The sequence below is a fragment of the Perca fluviatilis genome, chromosome 17 (assembly GCF_010015445.1).
Source record: "Perca fluviatilis chromosome 17, GENO_Pfluv_1.0, whole genome shotgun sequence".
Taxonomy (NCBI): domain Eukaryota; kingdom Metazoa; phylum Chordata; class Actinopteri; order Perciformes; family Percidae; genus Perca; species Perca fluviatilis.
In genome coordinates, this window is record NC_053128.1 from 36,789,411 (window position 1) to 36,814,117 (window position 24,707).

General features: G+C 41.0%; 1 pseudogene; it reads right to left on the minus strand.

Annotated features, from left to right (window-relative positions):
• Window positions 1–9,937: 9,937 nt before the first annotated feature.
• LOC120545108 overlaps window positions 9,938–24,707 on the minus strand; it is an 88,254-nt pseudogene continuing 73,484 nt past the window's right edge.

Sequence of the window (24,707 nt, forward strand, 5' to 3'; positions counted from 1 at the left end):
GGGATCAGTTACAAATTAATTCCTATTTCTTTCAATCTTTCAATCTCAACTCGTTCTTAGCCAATCTGATCCGATTCAGTGTGATGTAAACAACCTGCTCCATGCCCACCCACCTTTATTTCTTTTTAGCCAATCTACACAGTGCATGCGGCTTTCTGCCAATCATACAAATAAAATCTTTTATTTTATTCTGATTGATAATTATCACCATAATGTTTAATGCCCATTGGGTAATAACGGGCTTTGATCGGCAGTTTGCCAACACGGGTGCTGCCGCCAACAAGGGTGCTGCCGCACTTCCCCAGCACCTTCTTACCTCTTCGCCTATGGTTTTGAAGGTGCGGCCATGCTGTTGCTTTAATCCTCTGCCGCTTTTTTTTACTGACAGCAGACAGATTTAGTCGATGAAGTTAAGTTAAATCTTATCTAATATAGTGAGATGTATCTGTATGTATGTATTTGTGTGGTGTCGGTCTTGTGGGAACCTGTATCGGCCCGAAGACGCCACACACAGAACGATTAACAGCAGGGGGTTACAGTTTTTCCTGCTTCCTACGTCAATGCCCGTCATGCGTGTGTTCCTACTCAGCTGATGAAGAAGGCCTCAAGTGATGAGAAACGACCGTGAGAAATAGACACTTGTTTTCTCAGGCCAGATGCAAAGAAGAAATGATGCTAATTTCTTGTAATTTTCCTGACAGTTATAATTAAAATTATGTTGAAACTGGAAGCCAGCGGTGAAAACAGCAACTTTTATGTCTGTCAAAAAAAATTTGACAGACAACACAAAGGTAAGATTTAGGTTTTATCAGAAATGTTTTCTAAACTGTTTCTTCCAGTTTTAAGAGAAAAGATTTCAGTGATGGAAGACTATGATGGTAGTTTAGTCAAATAGACATCTGGTATCTTCCTCACCTAATAAAGGAGCTTTTCTTGTGTCAACATTCAGGACTGTCTACCATGCCGGAATGAGACTGAACCAAACATTTCCCCCAAATTTATGTTTCAAAAGCTTTCTTACTGACATTCTCAATGTTGTTCAATATATAAACATTTAACTCTTCCTGGATAATTTAACAAACATATAAGTTCCCAAATCTTTATAGTATGTGAACAAATCCAAGAAATCTGACTCTGGTATTGGGTTGCTGTCAATGTAACCTACATACCGAAACAGACATACAGCTAAGATGAACAAAGACAGACAAAGCATTGAAACTACTTTTACCAATCAGGATGGCCAAAAGCTCCACATGGTAACAACAGACAGCAATGGTAATACTGTACACTATGTCCTTCCTATTCTGCTTAGTACACAGGTTAACCCTACAGTCAGCCACAGCCCAAACAGTTCAACCTCACTAAAGTAGTCTAAATACTGTTCATTTGATATTCAATTCAATTTTATAGTATCAAATCATAACAACAGTTATCCGGGACACTTTACAGATAGAGTAGGTCTAGACTACACACTATAATTTACAAAGACCCAACAATTCTAATAATTCCAATGATTCCCCCCAAGAGCAAGCAGTGTGACAGTGGCGAGAAAAACTCCTTATTAGAAGAAACCTCGGACACCCAGGCTCTTGTTGGCGGTGTCTGACGGGCCGTTGGGGGTGGATGAACAGTGGATTCATAACAGTCACATTGGGACCTAATTTCGGAACAGTGACTTCAAATGGTAGTTGTGGTGTTCATATCATATCAGGCACGGACGGTTACAGGATGTAGTGTGGGCCCAGCAGAAGCATGGATGGATGTAGCAGGAAGCAGCACATGACATTGGAACAGCACTGAGCTCAGCGAGGGCAGGCAGCACGCCAGCGGCAACCCCCAAGATGTTGGTGCCATCGTACTCCAAGGAAATATGCTGGTGTGGAAAACATAAACTCGGGGGTAAACCCTCAAAGCTAGGTTAGTAACAAGCATTTCTCGGAATTTTACACAAATGGAAAGGGAGAGCAGCTCAGTGTGTCAAAAGGAAGGAAGTCTCTCCGGGCAGTCTAGAACTATACAACGTTGTAACTAAGAGACCCAGGCAAGTTTAAAAGCCAGAAGTGCCTGTTCGGCTTAGAATCCTCCTCTGCCGATCGGGCTGTACTGGCCTGCCTCCTAATCACTTTTTGTTACAGTATTAATCTGACCAATTATGAAGAGACGCAGGTGGGCCTGGTTAGGTGGACTCCTACAACTACTCCCTCCCTAACTACTGTATAAGATTTATGAAAGAGAAGAAAGATTTAAGTTTATTCCCTGTGCCGCATGACGGGTTTTCTGCCCCCGAACCCAGACCGGGCTGGTTCCACGGGAGAGGAGCCTGGTAGCTGAAGGCTCTGGCTCCCATTCTAAAGACTCTAGGAACCACAAGTAACTCTGCATTGGGCCGCAGTGCTCTAGTGGGACAATGGCGTACTAGGAGCTCTTGTAGATATGATGGTGCTTGACCATTTAGAGCTTTGTAGGTCAGGAGCAGGATTTTGATGTTTTGAGGTACAACTGAAACAAAAGAAACATTACCAAAGGTGGGGTGAGTTCTGTCTCTGGTGTCCTCCGTATTTTATATCCAAATGTTTTATTACCTACCCCAGTTTGTGTATAACTTTATAGACTGATTCTCATTCAATGTTTCAACACATCAACATATTCAGAACTTTTATTATAGTCCAAGTGTAAATTATTTGTATGTAACATGTGAATATATATGATGTGTTTTGAAGTAGGATAAAATAGGTATAACAGACAAATTGTCATTTATTGAAGAAAGTTGAACCGGAGTGCCCTAAGAGACCTCGAAGCAAATGCTGATGATCCAAGTAAGACCTGAGCACCCTTTCAAAACGTATTTGTATTCGACACTGCTCAGTCAGGTGTTTTCACAGGAACAACAGAATATAATGTAAGGTATAAGTCTCCTGGGAGAATTTTTTAGCCAATGTTATTTACCACTCTATACAAGAGAAATATATAGACTGCTTGTATGGATTAAATGCACAGCACAGCGTCAGTAGGTAGTTTCAGGAGGATGATGGTACCCTCCTCTACCCCCCACCCCTGGTCCCATATATACTGTAAATACTTGAATCACTCAAAATCAAAAAATAAAAGTACAACATAAAATGAATAACATGTTTCCTCATGACCAGGGTCTTCTGAAATATTATAACTGGTCATTAGGCATGAATACACATATACACCAAGGTATATAATATATATCACATATATTCGATTATAATATACATCAAATGAAAGTCCATTAGATTTCATGGCTGAATTGTGGGTTGGATTGAGCTCCAACACAGCAAGCAGAATATTTCTGACTGAGTTGAGTTCTGTAACATCCTCTGTACAAAAACTCCTGATTAACAAGATGAGGAACATCATGTCTAACTGCTTTATATGGATATTTATTAATGTCGTGATGTGTTACTGTCCCACCACCGGCTTCTTTACTTCTGTACCGCGTACCAAGCATTAAAACATCAAACTTTACACAGAGAAAACTCTTAAAAGAAAAGAACGATAAATGTATTTTGTGAAATAGGAGGGAGGAATCTGTTGTACTCAACCATTAAACAAGGGGGTGTCCTCACTGCATTTACACACACAGGGAAGATATAGACATGCATTAATATGGATAAACATGCACAGCTACACCGGAAGTTAGGTGAGTTTCCGGGGAGGATGACTGGTGCTGCTCCGCAACCTAACACTTTCATCCCCTGTTCTTCAAATATATATATTTACTGTGAATATATTTAATCACTCCAAAATAAACAAGTATAACATGTGGGTTAATGCCTGCAAGGAAGGTGGTTCACCACCTCCGTCATTCCATAAATACCTGAAAATGGACACCTCGGGGATTAACCCACTCTTATGCACCATGGTCCACTTGACAAATGGCATATTTTAAAACAATAGTTTATATATTAATTAGTTTTACAATCGAAATCTAGAAGTTTTTTTACAAACAAGAACTTTGTTTCCCTGGTTAAGCTATGATGGTTTTGAAGTAATACCTGGAACTAATCAATAACTCCATCAGAGTTCTTATGCAATGCAAACTTGTAACTCCCAGGAATTAGGAAGGTACTTAGATACACTTGCCTCCCTTAGCAACCCGAGGAGATATTTATATAGTCAGCTCAGCTGGTAGAACCGTTCAGTTTAGCTTCAGACAGAAAGCTAGCATTATACTAGCTAAGATCAAGTTAATACCACATGTTGTACAGTTAAAATAGTACAGGTAAAAATAATTTGACAGTATGTTGGAACAACTGGAACAAGCTAGCTTTATCCAACCGTGTTATTGTCCACAATAACTTCTCTTTGACTTTCACAGAAAAATTTGATCCCTTGATGTGTAACGTTACTGCCGCTACAGTTGCGTGACCCTGGAGCGTCGACTGAACAGTGAAGCGAGGATGTGAGAGATAACGGTATGCGCTGTGAAACAAGAGTCAGTCAGAGGGCCGAGTATAACTTACTTCTTACACCTGTTTTAGCGCCATCCTGTGGTGTTCAAAGGACGAGTTGGAAATAATAAATGCACATTTCCTTTTTTGATTTAATGCTTATAGCGCATTCATTTTAGAACAGTAAACAGACCGTTTCTCGGAACTCCTTTAGTAGGTGTCCTACATGACATTTTTTTGTCTTCTGAAATATTTAACTAGTCATTAAACATCAATTCACATGAAAACACCAGGGTTATATAGTCATATGATCACATATATTGATTTATAATATATATCAAATAAAGTTCGATTTCTTGACTGAAGTGTGAAGGTTGGATTAGCTCCAACCACAGCAAACAATTTATATCTGGAAGTCTGGGGCAATCTCTTTATCTCTCTCTCTCTCTCTCTCCCTCTCTCTCTAAAGCAGATTTTTTCTTAATAAATATTTTACACAAAGAAACCTTTCCAACACCAGATTTATACAAAACCACTACTCTAGATGGAGAAATACCATAATTTTGCCATCCTCTCTTTTGACCATTTTAGATAGTGAATTACGTATACATGTACTGCAGCCCTGCCTGAACTTTCCTTCACATTTTCGACTTGCCATTTTGTTTTAAAATGGTTTGACCTTTCTCTGTGTCATTTTTTCTTCTCCATCTCCTTAATCCTTAATCAGGAAGTCCAGGTGGACATAAGTGGACAGTGAAACCACATTTCAGGGAGATCTCCTCAGTTTGACAACATGCTGGTACGTGTCACACAGCAAGCGTGTTTTGTTTGCTTCAAAGGGTTCCTTCCTTCTGAAGACTTTCCAAAAGATTCCCTTGCTTCTCAGTCTCTTTTTATTCATTTCATACTTTGCTTTCACATCTTTTTAGAGTTTTGAACTTTCATTGTCTTGGTCACGCTTCCAGTTTTTCTTTCACATGATGATCTGATGCAGGACACTTCCCGGAACATGGCGTGCAGCGGCCATCTTTCATGACCTCACAGTGTCCTGGTTTGAGGGCCATTGTGCATCCGGTTAGTGACAGTTCCTCGCCTGAACCAATTTACAGCAGGTTTTGCTGCTTCGCCGAGAACCACCAACCCCACTTCCCACCATCGTCGTTCTTTATCTTTGTAAGGCACATCAACTTCTACAGTGAACTTCTCATTGTTCTTCATCTCTTGTTCGGCCTGGCTGGAACGCATCCTGAGTCGTTTGGATCTCTGTTCGCTTTAGATCAATCAACTCAATTCTGTCGCGCTTGCAGGTTTTGGATGCAGGCTGTCAGTCAGATTAACTCGTTCAGGACATTTACAGTTGTCTCCAATCTCTGAGGTTCAGTTTCTACCCTGTGAAGGTTTGACTGATTCATTCCTTTCATTGATGTTTTATCTGCATGTTTAAGAGTCACCATCCTCTGTCACTGTCTTTCTGGCAGTTATCAAACAGGAAGCAAACAGGTTGATTTTTCTCATCTCTGGCACATTTAATCTTCGCTGATCTCAAAAGGCTTGCAAGAGCATTTTTTAGGTGCTCTTCCATTTTGAGTGTGTGATGAGGCGATTAATATTCTTCTCCATGTCTTTCCAAACAGGGGCACCACTGAATCAAAGTGTACCTCCTGGCGATCACTCAGTCGATTCCACACTCCACATCAGCACCAGACCACTGCATCAATCTCGCGAAAGACTCCATCCTCTGAAGCGGAACAAGTAAAATAATCTTTCCATGATGTTCATGTCATGTTCGATCCTCTGAATTGTCTCACATTATCCAGAATTATCGATGATGTGGTCAGAGAGTAGAGGCAGAGGTTCACTTTTATGAGGGTTTTAACATTAATATGAGTTCCCCGAAGCCTTACCAACAGTTACAATGGCCGAAATGGTGATAGGTGTAAATAGGGCCCTGGAGTAGCCTGCTCTGCTAGCAGAAGATGAAAGCTCAGGTGAGCGTTTGGAATCTACTTATTTATGGAGTCACCAACAAAACTGGAGTTCTCCTTTCTCTGCTTTGCCCTTAGGGTTTGTGCCATGAGAGAGACATCATGGCTCAAGCGAGCAAAGTGGCAGTTAGTCAGAGCCACGCCCCACCCTCAACTTGCCCTCCCGCTCTCCTCCCTCCAGTAGCTTCCAGACACAGAAATGGGCATCCTAAGGAAGGCTCGTGTGGGACTGGCTCTAGTGGCTGTAGTTTTACACCAAAGCTGAATTTGGGAAAGAGACTTCCAGATACAGTGGGGACCACTAAAGGTCCTGCCTCTCAAAGAGACTTCCGGAATCACAGTATTAGAGGGACCACTAAAGGTCTATATAAAAGAGACTTCAGATGCAGTATTAGGGGACCACTAAGGCCTATAAAGAGGGCTTCAGATACAGTATTGGGGACCACTAAAAGGTCTATATGAGACTTCAAGATTACAGGTATTAGGGATACACTAAGGTCTATATAAAAGAGACTTCAGATACAGTGATAGGGACCACTAAGGTCTACTCTCAAAAGAGACTTCAGATACAGTATTAGGGACCACTAAGGTCTATATAAAAGCATCCAAAGAGCACCATGTCATGGGACCTTTAAATGAACCCAAAGTCAAGCTTAAAGGGGTGATAGAATGATTATATAGAGTATTTAAAGGGGTGATAGAATGATTATATAGAGTATTTAAAGGGGTGATAGAATGATTATATAGAGGCTTTAAAGGGGTGATAGAATGATTATATAGAGTATTTAAAGGGGTGATAGAATGATTATATAGAGTATTTCACACTGTTCCTTATGTTCTCCTAATGGGGTATGTAACACATTATTGGGCTGAAAATGGCCTGGTTGATATTTTATTGGCCCTTATGCATCCCTGTGTTTTGGCCCTATTTGTAACAAGAGCTTTCTTCCAAATATGGTATGCTCATGAATATTTAGATGAGCTTGCGCTGATTGGTTGAGTAATTGCCATAGGCAGACATTAGAGAAGCCGACAGAATCTCATATTCCAGACACTGCAATGTTTCATTACCAAATTCCTTCCGAGACTTTTATGTGAGAAATCAACTATATAAAGCTCAAATGCTGCCCTGGCCGCCTGGCCTGCCTTCCTTCACAGACCCCGGCCTGCTGTGAGCTCCGTTAGGCTGGCAGCCTGACAGAGCCTCAGGGCCTGTAACTCCCCCTCTTCCTGCTAGCTAAATGGCCCGTTAGTGAGAGTGAGAGCACGGTCAGCGAGCTTGTTACACCAGCAATCTCTTACCACATGTTACACAATGTCCGCACCAATTAGCTATACAACATATACCTAAATATCTTATAAAGCTAACAACGGTGTCCAATTTCAAGTTAATTAATATTTGTGAAGTTTAGCTAGGTGTTTAGATTAGCTGCAACTGTCCTTCAATCCTATCTATGTGTAGCTACAAATCACGGATAGTTAGCTTCATTTTTGGTCGTAATTCAAGTATATTTCCAGTTTGAATTTTGTCACGCCAGTTATACAACATCTAACTAAATGTCTTACAAAGCTAACAACAGTGTCCGATTTCAATTTAATGAATATTTGTGAACTGTAAGGGTTTCGTTAGCTTGCGACTGTCCCTACAATCCTATGTGTACAAGAATGCGGCTAGTTAGCTTCATTTTTGATTAAGTAATTAGGTATATTTACAGTTTGAATTTTATCCGCCCATATACAACATCTAACTAAATGTTTTTATAAAGCTAACAACGGTGTCCGATTTCAAGTTAATGAATATTTGTGAGCTGTAAGGGTTTTACGTTAGATGCGACTGTCCCTTCAATCCCTAGCTGTTAGGTGCTACAAATCCCGGATAGTTAGCTTCATTATTGGCGTAATTCCGAGTATATTTACAGTTTGAATTTCGTCAAGCCCGTTATACAACATCTAACTAAATGTCTTATAAAGCTAACAACGGTGTCCGATTTCAAGTTAATGAATTTTTGTGAATTCCAGAGTAATTCTAAGAAGAGGCTACCTATAGCTAGCCTTCTCTAGCTGTAGCTCCATCCAACCGCAGGCTCTATCAATGAGACTTCCGGACAAAGAGGTGTATTTCACCCATCGTTTGTTTAAATAACTCAACACATTATAATTACACACAAGATTAACTGGAACCTGTGGTAAGAGATTGCTGGTGTAACAAGCTCTCTGACCGCGCTCTCACTCACACACACCTGGCATTAGGAAGAGGGGAGCTGCAGGCCCTGGAGCTCTGTCAGAGCACCGGCGTTTAGTAGTCCATTAGCCAAAACCCGGTGACTTTGCGCGGTATTGTATGGAGTGCTGTGGGCTGCTAGTCGTAACGGAGCTCAATCAAGCTCAGAGCAGTTGCGGGTCGTGAAGGAAGGCAGGCTGGGCAGCGAGGCAGCAACACAGGCAGCACCCGGCTGAACTCCGACCCACAGTCGGACAAAATTTGCAATTAGCCATCCATTTTTCGTAAAACGCGCCCATATTTGAGCTTTACATAGTTAGTTTTCGCATAAAAGTTTCAGAAGTGAATTTTTGTAATGGAATAGCAGAGATCTGCGTGACCTAGCTAGATTCAGAAGACTACCTGATCTCAGGTCAGTAGTGTAGCCTATGTAAATGTACTACCTGATCTCCAGGTCAGTTGTGTAGCCTATGTAAATGTTCTACCTGATCTCAGGTCAGTTGTGTAGCCTATGTAAATGTTGGGGCGACTGTTCTCTTAATACACCCATGGGCTGACAAAGGTTCGGGATTTTGAGACGCTTCGCATAGCCAACTCAGCTTTGTTGGGATTACGCCCGTTTTCAGCGGCAGTTTCAAAATATGAGATTTTCATAGTAAAGGGTGTCAAGTGGGACTTTGAGCTTCTATGTATGTCCTATTTACCCACCCAACCGGAGGTTATTCAACTATGACTATGGTAAAATCGGTTTTGCATTCTATCACCCTTTAAGGTACAGACGTTAAGACAAACGTAATGATTCCTCTTGGATTCTGAAAGACAACTATTTCAAAAATCACACGCAAGAAGAAAGAAAAAAGCTAAATAAATCAAAAGGCACTTAAGCTTATTTATATCCTATCACCAACACAATAATTTCAACACACAAGTGTTGCGAAGCAATTGTGTATCGATATAAGCTCTTTATCTTTAAGGTATCAAGAATTAGAACAGAAATGTACTATTAAAATATATCTTATCCATCAAACAATGAAAGTTTAAACATATTATGAATCTGTAAAGTACTAACCAGTTCCAGAAGAAGGCTGTGCATCAAATCAATCAGCCACCTATTGATTAAATCATCAATGTTCCTGGTCCCTCTGGGTTTGAATGCATTGTTTAAATTTGTGAAGCATGTTCAAGATAAATTGTAAACCCATATCACTATTTATAGACCAAGAATCTAACAGGTCTTCATCACTGCCCTTGTTCAACTGGACCGGATGCACGAAGTTGGTTTCAAATAAGCCCAGAGTCCTGGGTAAACAGGCTCAGTGAATGTAGTGTGAAAGGTGTAGAGGTGCCTCAAGTGTGTTAGGAGGAGACTCTGTAGAAGGACAGAGTTCCAGCAGGCCAGTCCAGATACACCCCAACTCTGCTACAGCCTTGATAGGGAAAAGGAATTTCCGCCTACTCTCTTGTAATCATGATATGTCACAGGTATCTGATTTGACTTCAAGGTTTGAAAAATCTTCACTGACCAGATTGCCTTTCTTGTAATGGTAGATGGTTGCTCCTGTGTAGTTCTTGTTAGCAATGGCTGCATCGAGGAAACAGAATCGACTCTTGCTCTTCTGTGCGTTGGCAAAGTGCTGGAAAGCTTTGGCTTTTTCTCTCATTTTGGTGAAAACCTCAGGTGAGTAGTACCATTGATCTTCATTGGTACTTACTAATTTAGGGTAGTCCAAGTACCTGGCCATCACATCAAGGTAGGTATCACCCCTTTCCACTGAAGTGAAAACAAAGCACAGAGCATCTTCTACACCTCGAGCAAAAACCTGTCTGTCCAGCGCTGACTGATTTGGGACGATCTTTATTCCCTCCATGGTATCTACACAGGATCTGATGACGTTGATTTCTCTCTCTTTATGTTCCAGCCACTTGGTTAGTTTTTCCTGACTAAATGGTGACTTCTCTCTGTCTTCAAAGAGTTGGTTCAGTGAGCTCTCATCTTCTTTTCCTTCACGGATGGAGGGAAGTTTCTTTGCCAAAGCCTGCTGGAGGTTAGTTGCATGTTTACCACACAATGTTTGGAAAGTTCTCAACTCTTCTCGAATCACAGGAAACTGCTCCACCACTTTGTCTTCCAGAGAATCGTTGCATCTCATTCCTATTTCCCTTAATTTATCTAGATGATACTGCACCTTCCCAACTACTTCAGAGCTGATCTCTTTCTTCAGCTCAGCAGCTTCCGAGTTGAAATTCTCCAGCGGCATCAGCCAGACCTTCACTGGAACAGCATTCTCTCCTTTTTCTCCCAGTAGCTTTGGAAGTTGTTTGTAGGCATTCACTGCCTCTACAAATGTTGCAGGGTTGCTATCAAGAATTAAGTCTCCGTAGAATTTGCAGGAGAATTTCTGTGTCAGGGCTTTTTCTCCATCGGTCAGCTTAAGATTAACCTGCCCCTCAATACCAAATTTAGGAATCTTCTTTATCACAGCGTGCATGCTGCGCTGGATGTCCTGAACACTGCTGGCCTCTACCTTCTCACTGTCAAACACAAAGAAAGCATTTGCCCCATAAAGGATGCCTGTGACTACATGTGTTGCTGAGCTGTTCTTAATGACATCCATCTGTTGGGTTTCCATGGTTAGTTGTTTAATCATTAACTGCTTGAAGTTGGTGGTAGCTTTGTACTGACATATCACTCTGCTCTGATTGTGGAATTTCTTCTGATCATTCAGATACTTGGCAGATCCTCCAACTTCAATCAGTCCACTCAGGTAACTGGCCTTCAGAGAAGCATCAACATCCAGCAGAGTGCACTTGGATTCAGTGGAGTCAGAAGCAGCCATTTTAAACTCATTGAAGCGCTGAGAGCTTTCAGTTATCTTGCCTTGTAGAGTTTTATTATCCCACAATGTCAAACCTATAGAAATTAGAAACCATCAGTCATCTGATAAAGCAGGAAAATAATTTGAATGTAAATTCACAGAAAACTAATAAAAATCATTTAGATTTCTACATGTTGCAGCTTTTTCTTCTGTCAGCGTCCGCCGAACTTCTAAACATTTCATTGTTTTTGTGTGTGTATGTGTGTGTGTTTTGTCAGGTGACAAAGCTCAGCCCCGCTCTAATGCAAAGAGTTAGAAAACTGCACAGACAATCAAGATTGACACCAAAACAATGTTTTCTGCTCTAATAATCTCACTCCCTGATCTCTGCAGTACCAACGTAATTGACCATAAAAACAGTTTTCTAATTTGGAACCAATCCTCAATCAGAGTCAGGTTTCATATTACAAGGCAGCTTTATTTGAACATTTCAACAACAAGGCAACTCAAAGTGCTTTACATGAATTACAAGAATTAAAGTCATAGTGTAGTATAAAAAATACAGCAACCCTGTTCCAGGGATGTTGTAAAATTGGCTTCATGGACGTAATAATCGGATGAAATTCTACAAAAGTATTTACAATTAAATTTTTCATATTCGTGCAGGATAATATACCAACAATTTATCATGCATCAATTATTTAGTCAAATAATAAATGGTCACAACTACAGAAATGGGGAATTATAAAGCATTTGCTAATCATTTTCATAGGGTTAGGGGGTTAGGATTAGGGCTGAATGGTTATTTTGATCTCTATAGTAGAACTGTGACAGATAGATTTTAGAAACATTTTGAATGTAGTCAACACTTACCTGGGATCAGTTCATTCTCTCCGAGCATCATAGAGCATTCCCAGGGTGAAAGGTCGACCCAGGGCAGCAATGTTGTTATCTGAGGCCATCTCCAACCTGTTGAGAAAAGTGAACACAGCCTTTAGTACTTAAAGAGACAGACAGACAGACGGTCTATGATGTTCAGAAATAGTCATTCTCTGTAGACTCTAGTCTAGTACGCCCTGACAGTTTTACACAGGTCAGTAAAAGTCTAAATATCTATCTCTTCATGTCACCCTCTGTCGCTGTCCACTGCCACATCATTTTACTGACATAGCAATCTCAAGGTTCACACTGTTGAAGAGTGTGAAAAGAGGGTTTTTAGCATATTAAGAAGCTAGTTAAGACTTACAAGTCTCAGGAGTACAAAGGGCAGTAGTGTTTGTGCTCATTGCAGAGAGTTTTATGCAGTCATTGAGGAAGTGGTTAAAAGTACTCTGGGTGAAGCACCATTTCCCGTGCGAAGAAGTCTTTCAGTATATTTTCAGTTTTGATTGAACTGTATTTTTGAGGAACTGTAGGTCTACAAAATGAATTTTACAAGAAATTCTTCATAGGGAAACCAAAACCCAAAGTATAGAATGAAACCATTCATAATGAAACTAATTGCATATTTGCCTCAGTGGCGAAGTTGGCAGCCTTGCTGTGTACATTTGATTTTTCTTGGCTTTTGGAAAAATAACTCCAAGGCTCAGTTATAGGGGAATTTAGAAAGAGGTGTCCCATTAAGGCTGAGTAGCATACATGCTGCTAGATGGTCCCCCTGTGGCCTGTTCCTTAACACTAGAACAGCCAGGACGGTCCAGGGGTACCATCTAGCATACATGCTGCTAGATGGTCCCCCTGTAGCCTGTTCCTTAACACTAGAACGGCCAGGACGGTCCAGGGGTACCATCTAGCATACATGCTGCTAGATGGTCCCCCTGTAGCCTGTTCCTTAACACTAGAACAGCCAGGACGGTCCAGGGGTACCATCTAGCATACATGCTGCTAGATGGTCCCCCTGTAGCCTGTTCCTTAACACTAGAACAGCCAGGACGGTCATTTTGACCGTTTAGAAATGTATACGTGTAATAACTTTGCTAAATAAAAAAATACAATCCTGCTGGTACCTGGCTTTTCCTAAAATAGTCTGTATTTTCATTTAAAATTGTTTTTATATACATTACACAAAAGGCAAAGAAAATACAATCCCTTTGACCTATTTCGGCCATACACGGTCATACTGACCGCTCGGATTTTTGCGGTTTTGTTTTTAATCTTTTGCGTGGTTGAAGATGCATCTTGGTTGCTGAGTAATAATCATAGTCTCTGTCAGAGAAACGTAACTAGCGGTCTCGAGTAACAAGTGTGGGCATCACCGATGGGCCGAAGGCAAAGCCAGATTCGGTAACGTAGGATGGACTCGGTTCTGACTCAGAAGAAAAGCGCCAGGCGATCGCTCTGTGAAAGGCGCCGTACATGTAGATGGCCGGTAGCTGTCTACGTGTTCATATAACTTTATACATGCTACAACTGGCCAGAATCATTACACACATCCTTTCCAGCTTACCAGCTGTAAAATGTCCCGGAGGAAGTTCATGCAGCAACTGGCAGAGGAGCTGAGAGCCGAGATTATGGAGGAAAAAAGGGCAGCGGGGAACGGTCCGAGCAGCGCTGCTCACCGCAGCAGACACCAAAACAGAGGCAGTACCAGGTTAGGTTAGGTTATACATGTTCAAATAACGTACTTTTAATTGTTATTTGGCTGTGAATTATGTTGAATGAATTTCCCCCAATATTTTTCGGGATATGAATGTATGAAATAATCACGGTTTACTATGCCATGATATGAATTATTGAAACACTATTAGGCTACTACTCAAAAGTATAATTAAAATCGTTAAAATGTACATGTCGGTGTTATTACGTTGTTCTAAAGATATCCTAAGATATGCATTAATATCGTAATTAGGTATTTATCATGAGAGATTATAGAGTTTGGAATCATGGCAGTTCTAGTGTCTTAACGTAGTGTAACTACTTCAGCCTGTAAATTATGCACCTAAAATCACAAACGTGAGCAAGCGTAGAGCAATCGTTATTATATTGAATCAACAGCCAGTGCAATTTAGCTAGCAGGTGAAGTTGAAACAAAAAATAGCAAGAACTATAGACTAATAATACAGGCTTAAATAAACTGACAACATAAGTTATACGACTTACAGTTCTCATGATGCACACATACCATCTCAGCCGGGTCCTCCGGACAGCCGGTCTCTCTTTTCTTTCTCCCTTTTCTCAGAGTGGGACACGTGCCCACTTTCAGCGTTGTGGCAGCGTGTCCGCGCTATTCTTGGACGTGCTCTCTAACGATCACTGCTGATAGACTGCTTTTTGTACATTTCTGATACAGGGTATATACAGAAATACCAGAGACAAATTCAATACCTTTTAATACCATTTTTAATACCTTCTCAATATTTTTTAAAACCAACACCGCCATTAAGTTGCAGGTTTATACGCAACACACGTTCTCTAACCATTAAACAGAGTTTGAGATTTATAAAAAAAAACTACACCCTCTAGGCCAATAGAACAACGCAGAATGAGGAAAGTCAACAGAATAGATTAGACTCACTGACTTTGGATACATCTTGCATTAATTTTACCTTTAGAATAAAATAAATAGATGAAATAAAATGATAAATTAAAGCAGTTCAAAGAAACATGCATTCACTGATGCCATTATAACCACTTCAAACTAAGTGAACCTTCTTCTGTATGCAAATGAGTACACATAGAAAATATTCCATGAGGCAAGTGAAATACAAGACAACAGACATACACAGACATGCATGTCATTCTAACCATTTAAAACTTAGTAAACCTGTGATCTCATGCTAAGTGCTTCAACTGAAGTGCTTTTTCTTCCCCACTAGGGGTGCATACCGCTCAAAACCAACATGAAAACGTAGCTAGTAATGTTCACTCTGCGTTTTGTTTTGTTGTTAAACTGTGTGTAAAATGAGCGGTGATGTTAATCAGCGGTTTCAGGTAACGGCGCCGTCTATTTGCTGGATGGTTAAGCTAACGGTTCGGTAGCTAACATTAGCAGATAAGCCCGTTGACAGCGACGTTATGTTCATATTTTGGCACAATCAATGTTTCTGACCGTAGTAGTAGTGGTCATAGTGTAGCTAATGTGAGATGCTAAAAAGAATCTACACGCTGTTTTCAGGTAACGTTACTTTTGATGTTTAAACACCCCACCCCCGCTACTGAAAACCATTCTAGAGAAACACTGTCAACCATCACAGCATCTACATCGGAGCTAGGGTAGATAGTAGAGCTTTTCAGAACTTGTTCAAATAAATTATTTACGTAAAAGCAATGACACTTCCACACTGTTACGGAATGCACAAAACCACCTTGCACACTGAGACCGCTATGTACTTAATCAATCTGAATAACCTATCCACTTCTACTGTCCCTATACAATATTTTCTTACCAGCGGAGATGCCACCTGCTTGCCCTGGAGGAACGTTTGCACTATACTCTTCATCTGTGTGATTCACCACTCAGGATCTCGGTTCATATTTGTGGGATACAAACAACTTTTAAACAAAGAAGAGCTGCTGCTGCTGGCTAACAGCGGTCTTTGGAATCGGCTTTGGCCGCGACTCTGGAAGACTTGGAGTTCAACTTTTCTTTGAGAAAAGAACGGCACAGAAATCATTCTTAAAAAAGAAGATGTGTTCAGAGTTTTGCCGACCGATACGCAAAAGTTTAAAGGGGTGATAGAATGCAAAACCGATTTTACCCTGTCATAGTTGAATAACGACAGTTCGGAGGGTAAATAGGACATATATAGAAGCTCAAAATCCCACTGACACCCCTTTACTATGAAAATTTCATATTTTGAAACTGCCTCTGAAAACGGGCGAATCCCAACAAAGCTGAGTTGCTTACGCGCGCGTCTCAAACCGGAACCTTAAGAGAACAGTCACGCCCCAACATTTACATAGGCTACACAATTGAGCTGAGATCAGGTAGAAACATGTTACATATAAAAATGAGAAGTTATACATAGGCTACAAAAACTGACCTGAGATCAGGTAGAACATTTACATAGGCTACACAACTGACCTGAGAGATCAGGTAGAACATTTACATAGGCTACACAACTGACCTGAGAATCAGGTAGTCTTCTGAATCTAGCTAGGTCACGCGAGATCTCTGCTATTCCATTACAAAATTCACTTCTGAAACTTTTTATGCGCGAAATCAACCATATAAAGCTCAAATATGGGCCGCTTTACGAAAATGGATGGCTAATTGCAGAAATTTCTCCAACTGTGTGTCTGAGTTTAGTGCCGGTGTTGGTGCTGCCTGGGTTGCTACATCGCCGCCCTGACCGCGTCAGCGAAGCTGTGTTCCGCCAATCTTTTACCGCGGCCCGCGAGGTTCCAGTTAATCTTATAATGGGTATGTGTGTTGAGTTATTTAAACAAACAATCGGGGAAATAAAGCCTCTTGTCCGAGTCTCATTGATAGAGCACGCGGTGAGATGGAGTCCATCAATGAGAGCTAGCTAGCTCCTCCTAACTCTGACATTCACAAAAATACATTCAATTGAAATCCGAAATCGGACAAGTGTTAGCTAAGCTTTGTAAGACCTTGAGGAACCTGTAATATTCATGCCGTGCGAAATTCAAACTGTAAATATACTTTAGTTATGCGAAAGTGAGCAACGGCGGTATTTCCCCATTGTAATGAATGTGACATATAGCAAGCAGCTGCTGGTCCTACAAAGACGCTCTCCGTTCATAAAAATGCCTTAAAAACCAAATCCGGACACAACGGTTAGCTTTATAAGACATTGGGGAATGATGTTGTATAAGTGGCGTGCGAGAATTCAAACTTTAAATATAATTTAGTTATGGGCGAAAGTGTAGCTAGCTAGCTGCGGTATTTCCCCATTGTAATGAATAGGACATATAGCAAGCAGCTGCTTTCCTACAAAGAACGCCGCGTTCATAAAAATGCCTTAAAATCAAAGTGGAGCTCCTAAAGTCCGACACGTCTTACTAAATTTGCAATTAGCCATCAAATTTTGTAAAACGCCCCATATTTGAGCTTTATATAGTTGATTTCTCGCTTAAAAAAGTCTCAGAAGTGAATTTGGTAATGAAACATTGCAGTGTCTGGAATATGAGATTCTGTCGCTTTTCTAATGTGTTGTGTGTATTGGGGTTCGCTCAACCAATCACGTAGCGTCTCTAATATGTGCTCTATGGCAAGTCGCTCAACCAATCAGCGCGCAGCTCATCTAAATATTCATTACCATACCATATTTGTAAGAAAAGCTCTTGTTACAAATAGGGCGCAAAACACAGGGATGCATAAGGGCCAATAAAATATCAACCAGGCCATTTTCAGCCCAACTAATGTTATATACCCCATTAGGAGAACATGAGGAACAGTGTGAAATACCCTATATAATCATTCTATCACCCCTTTAATCTATTAACTAGCTCCGCTATCTTCATGGTCTCTGCCTGGTTGTAGCGTGCAGAGGGAATTTGAAAGACAACCGTTTATCCGCCCTGGGATTGAGCCCTGCCAATGGTGTGAACCCAGACCCTACACCTTGATGTGGGTCTGGATTGTCCGGCTAAATAGGCTATCACTCGTGCGGGATAGGATATAATATCACACAAACTTTACAAGATTAACTTAAATAGACATAATAATAAAACAAATGGACAACTCATAGTTTGCAAAAAGTCATTCAAAAAATTAATACCTCGTAAAATGGCGATTAATACCATTTAATACCTTTTAATGGCCTTAATTTTTACTAATTTGATTTACTACCTTTTAATACTTTTTAAAACCGCGACGGAGACCCTGTGATACCATGGCGGAGAAATCTAACCGTGGCTAACCACTGCATTTTGCCCCTATAAATAGCGTGTTCAATCACCAAATAACGCGGGATTTAATCAGTTTAATTGCTGATGTAATTTGCAGTGTTAGTGTTTCTTTGGCTACTATTATTTCTTTTTCAACAAATTATCAGAAATAGCCTACATTAAACTACAATACTATCATTGTAAACAACTGTAGAATTAAATAAAATGCAGTAACCAATTATTTGGAGCAAATTGTCATCACTCAAATGTGCGTAAAAGTGCTCTCGAGTGTTCTTAGATTTTGTTCTTAGCTAAGAACAAATCCAAGAAAAACATTAGGTTATTTAACCAAATTTTGGTCCAACAAAAAGAAGTGGTCATGTTCTGGTTCGTTTATAGTGTGAAAGTATTTTTTGGATGGTTCGGACTTTTGGACCAAATACAAGAAGCTCAGGCACGCTCTCCTTGTGTTACAAGACTGGGGAAGCTCCTTTAAGGAATAGCTCGGTGCTTAGTGTGTAGGCTACATGAGAGAATGTGTGATGTGAATGTGCTCAGAGCAGACAGCTGTCGGCTATCAGAGCTGAGAATACATCAGCAGTTTACAGGTGAAACTCAGAAAATTAGAATATCGTGCAAAAGTTAATTTATTTCAGTAATTCAACTTAAAAGGTGAAGCTAAGATATTATTATAGACTCATTACATGCAAAGCTAGAAATTTCAAGCCTTTATTTGTTATAATTTTGATGATTATGGCTTACAGTTTATGAAAACCCCAAATTCAAAATCTCAGAAAGTTTGAATATTGTGAAAAGGTTCAATATCGTAGGGTCAAAGTGTCCCACTATAATCAGCTAATTAATCCAAAAGCCCTGCAAGAGGTTTTCTGGGCCCTTTAAATCAATCAATCAATCAAAATGTATTTATATAGCACTTTACAAAACCAGCAGGTATCCAAAGTGCTTAACATCAGAAACACATGTCATACAATAGAAAGAATGAACAAAGAAAACAGTAAAATCAGAAAAGGTTACACAGAAATAAAAGAATGAAATTGTCACACCACTGCTACGTGTTAAAGGCTAGACAGAACAAATCGTTTTGAGTTTGGACCTAAAAGAGCTCCATCTGTGGTAGTGTGAATATCAGGGGGTAGCTTGTTCCAGAGTCTCGGGACAGCAACTGCAAAAGCCTGATCACCCTAACGTTCGTACCTTGTCCTCGGCACGTCTAAAAACCGCGCTGATTTGAAGAACGCAATGACCGGGTTGTGCTCCCCGCAAAGTTAAAATTTCAGAAAAATACTCTGGGGCCAGACAATTTAAGGCCTTAAAAGCAAACAACAAAATCTTAAAATCTATTCTAAAACGCAAGGGAGCCAATGTAGAGTGTGGAGAATGGGAGTAATATGTGCACGTCTAGGTGTATTTGTTAAAAGGCCGCAGGCGCAGCATTTTGTACAAGTTGAAGACGTGAGATGGAGGTTTGATTCAGACCAATATAAAGAGCATTACAGTAATCCAATCTTGAACTGATAAGAGCATGGATCGCCTTTTCTAGATCATGCCTGTTTAGGGAAAGCCTTAACTTTAACCAGGAGACTCTCAGTCTGGTTCAGTAGAATTCACAATCATGGGAAAGACTGCTGACCTGACAGTTGTGCAGAAAACCATCATAGACACCCTCCACAAGGAGGGAAAGCCTCAAAAAGGTAATTGCAAAAGAAGTTGAATGTTCTCAAAGTGCTGTATCAAAGCACATTAATAGAAAGTTAAGTGGAAGGGGAAAAGTGTGGGAAGAAACAGGTGCACAAGCAGGACAAGGATGACCGCAGCCTGGAGAGGATTGTCTGGAAAAGGCCATTCAAAAGTGTGGGGGGAGCTTCACAAGGAGTGGACGGAGGCTGGAGCATCAAAAGCCACCACACACAGACGGATCCCTGGACATGGGCTTGTCAAGCCGCTCCCTGAACAACAAACAACTTCAGAAGCGTCTTAACTGGGCTAAACTGGTCTGTTGCTCAGTGGTTCAAAGTCCCCTTTTCTGAAGAGAGCAAATTTTGCATCTAATTTGGAAACCAAGGTCCCAGAGTCTGGAGGAAGAATGGAGAGGCACACAATCCAAGATGCTTGAAGTCCAGTGTGAAGTTTCAACAGTCTGTGTTGATTTGGGGAGCCATGTCATCTGCTGGTTTTTGGTTCACTGTGCTTTATAAAGTCCAGAGTCAAAGCGGCCGTCTACCGGACATTTTAGAGCACTTCATGTATCCTTCAGCAGACAAGCTTTATGGAGCTGCAGACTTCATCTTCCAGCAGGACTTGGCACCTGCCCAACTGCCAAAAGTACCAAAATGGCCACTTTCGTACATTTTTAAAAAAATGTTTTTTATTGATTTCATGTAATATTCAAATTTTCTGAGATCTTAAAGTTGGGGTTTCATAAGCTGTAAGCCATAATCATCAAAAATTATAACAAATAAAGGCTTGAAATATCCGCTTTGCATGTAATGAGTCTATAATAATATATTAGTTTCACATTTTAGGTTGAAATACTGAAATGAATGAACTTTGCAAGATATTTTAATTTTTCCGAGTTTCACCTGTACTTGTTAAGTGGTAGTAAATGTACAGCGTGGGTTTCCGTTTGTCTCTGAATAAATGCTCCAGGAAGAAAGTTCCAATGTCTCGCCTCTCAACATCACAACAAAACAAAAAGAGCCGCGGCAGTAGGGAGGCAGCAGTCAGTAGGAGAGAGTAGCAGTCAGTAGGAGAGAGCAGCAGTCAGTAGGAGAGAGTAGCAGTCAGTAGGAGAGAGTAGCAGTCAGTAGGAGAGAGCAGCAGTCAGTAGGGGAGAGCAGCAGTCAGTAGGAGAGAGCAGCAGTCAGTAGGAGAGAGCAGCAGTCAGTAGGAGAGAGTAGCAGTCAGTAGGAGAGAGCAGCAGTCAGTAGGAGAGAGCAGCAGTCAGTAGGAGAGAGCAGCAGTCAGTAGGAGAGAGTAGCAGTCAGTAGGAGAGAGTAGCAGTCAGTAGGAGAGAGTAGCAGTCAGTAGGAGAGAGCAGCAGTCAGTAGGAGAGTAGCAGTCAGTAGGAGAGAGCAGCAGTCAGTAGGAGAGCAGCAGTCAGTAGGAGAGAGCAGCAGTCAGTAGGAGAGAGCAGCAGTCAGTAGGAGAGAGCAGCAGTCAGTAGGAGAGAGCAGCAGTCAGTAGGAGAGAGCAGCAGTCAGTAGGAGAGAGCAGCAGTCAGTAGGAGAGAGCAGCAGTCAGTAGGGGAGAGTAGCAGTCAGTAGGAGAGAGTAGCAGTCAGTAGGAGAGAGCAGCAGTCAGTAGGAGAGAGTAGCAGTCAGTAGGAGAGAGCAGCAGTCAGTAGGAGAGAGCAGCAGTCAGTAGGAGAGAGCAGCAGTCAGTAGGAGAGCAGCAGTCAGTAGGAGAGAGCAGCAGTCAGTAAGAGAGTAGCAGTCAGTAGGGAGAGTAGCAGTCAGTAGGAGAGCAGCAGTCGGTAGGAGAGTAGCAGTCAGTAGGAGAGAGCAGCAGTCAGTAGGGAGAGCAGCAGTCAGTGAGAGAGTAGCAGTCAGTAGGAGAGTAGCAGTCAGTAGGGAGAGCAGCAGTCAGTAGGGAGAGCAGCAGTCAGAGAGCAGCAGTCAGTGGAGGAGAGCAGCAGTCAGTAGGAGAGTAGCAGTCAGTAGGAGAGAGCAGCAGTAGGGAGAGCAGCAGTCAGTAGGAGAGGTAGCAGTCAGTAGGAGAGGCAGCAGTCAGTAGGGAGAGTAGCAGTCAGTAAGGAGAGCAGCCAGTCAGTAGGAGAGTAGCAGTCAGTAGGAGAGTAGCAGTCAGTAGAGAGAGTAGCAGTCAGTAGGAGAGCAGCAGTCAGTAGGGAAGTAGCAGTCAGTGAGAGAGCAGCAGTCAGTAGGAGAGTAGCAGTCAGTAGGGGAGAGCAGCAGTCAGTAGGAGAGAGCAGTCAGTAGGGAGAGTAGCAGTCAGTAGGGGAGAGCAGCAGTCAGTAGGAGAGAGCAGCAGTCAGTAGGAGAGCAGCAGTCAGCTGGAAAAACTCCGACACAGAGAGTGGATACTAGAGGACGTGGAAGCCCGTCTACAAACCCAATCAGTTACAACTGTGGGAAGACGTGGCTCATGTGTTGTGATGACGACAGGACGCAGTTTTGTCACGCGAGATCTTTAGTGCACTAATATAACTGGAGTGTGAAACCAAAACTTCCGGATCAAATGTTACAATGTAACTAAAACATGAACCTTGGTTTGGACTTTCAGGTGTGAAAATGCTCTGAATGATTTTTAACATTTAAATATTATATTACAACATATTTCTAACCACATCTTGACAATATAATGTATGTTTTTTAAAGCAGATTGATTTCATATGGACTTTTGTCTATTACTGGAGCAGAAACCGTTGTTTCACATCTTCAAAGCTGCGGGTCGGTGTACCTCAGACTGTCTTTAGACTTTATCTCTGATAACCTATCAATCAATCAATCAATCAATCAATCAATCAATGGGATTGTTATTACCAGAACCAGACTGTTGAGCTCTATTATGCATTATTCTTATGGCTCTTTTTTGCAATATAGCATTTATATAATATATAACATTTATAAGTATTTCCACAAACCTCTCTTATGAAAGTGAATTATCTCATCATCCAGCAGTGTTTAAGATTCTGTGTGTCTTAGCAAGTAATACTCACGTTGTGATGGTAAATGGTTCAGATTCAGACGGATCAGGAGGTTGATTCCGCTCCGTCCTTGTTCTTAGTTTTGAGCATGTACTCCATCTACATCTTGAGGAAGTGTTGAGATCTCCTCTTCAAAGTGATGAAGAAGCTAACTTTAAATCAAACTGTGATCTGATGTGATCAGAAGAGGTGTCAGGTAACGAAGTACAAATACTTCGTTACCTTGACAAAGTAGAAATTTTGGGTATCTATACTTTACTGGAGTAATTATTTAACAGCATACTTTTTACTTCTACTCCTTACATTTTCACGCAATTATCTGTACTTTCTACTCCTTACATTTTAAAAATAGCCTCGTTACTCCTATTTCAGTTCGGCTTGTTTTCATTCCAGCTTGTCAGTCATCGTTCAAAAAACACAAAAACCTATCCAGATCGCTCCATCCGGAGAGAGTGACTTTGATTGTGGTTGGATGAGAAGTGTAAACATATACCATTCCGACACCCTATTGGTTTGTACGCGATCCATAACACCTGTACAGACTGTGCTAATACGCCACCGGTACCTTAACGACCGTTATCTACCGGACCGAATAGCAACACGGATTTCGGTGCCTTATTTAGGTGCCACTTAAATGCCTGCGCGATGCTCCGAAAATGGACGTTAGAGGGAACTGAAACATCGCCGCACGGGACGCTAGTCAACACTACAGTTGGAAGCAGGTTAGACTAGCGTCATAGCCTAGCGTTAGCTAGCAGCTGGAGTAAACATGATAAAATGCTGAGAGCTAAACGGTGTAAAGGTGTGTCTGTATTTCACTGGAGAGGAGTCTGACACCAGACTGTAGCTGCCGTTGTCTGAAAAACACAGAAGAGATGTAGCCTACGTGTCACCTTTTTCAGCCCTTCTGAGTTTGCAGGTATGATTTTAATATAACATTATTATAGTCATATGATTTTGTCCCCGCGTTTTAGAGTTAAGCTGTTGTCCTTAATGGCATTCCCCCCCTTACATCAGGGGTCTTGAACGTTTTTTAAGCCAAGGACCCCTTAACTTAAAGTGAGATGTAGCAGGGACCCCCTACATATTGTATGAAATTAAGTTGCATATTAAACTGGGCCTACAATAACTGTTAGGGTAACCTAAAGCCTTCTTACATACCTTTTTTTCATAAGCTATTAAAATATTAATTGTTGGCATGATTTTATAAATCATATTTTAATGTTACATGTGGCACAGTGAATCTAGGATTAACTTTATCTGTAGGCTGATATCTTAGTGACTACCTTACCTATAGGCCAGTAAGCCTATCATCAGTGGGAATTTAGATTTGCTAATAATATGTTGGAATTATGTTAAGGCATTTTATTAAATTTTTTTTTAAAGACTCATAAATGTACAATTTGGAGGCCCCCTGCAATGACTCTGAGGACCCCTGTTGAAGATCTCTGCCTTATATTACTTTTATACCTTAAGTAGTTTTGAAACCAGTACTTTTACACTTTTACTTAAGTAAAAACTTGAGTTGATACTTCAACTTCTACAAAAGTCTTTTCAAACCCTAGTATCTATACTTCTACTTGAGTAATGAATGTGAATACTTTTGACACCTCTGCTGTCATGAAGGTTGTGTAGAGGAATAGAAACCAGTCTCTCCAGGCAAGCACACATAATATGGTCTGCTCTATTTTTATTCTCCATGCCAAGTATGAGATCTTATCCTCTGGCAGAAGATATGGGTAAACTTAACATTTCTAAACTGTAGGCCTAATTTGGACCTACCTTAATTAA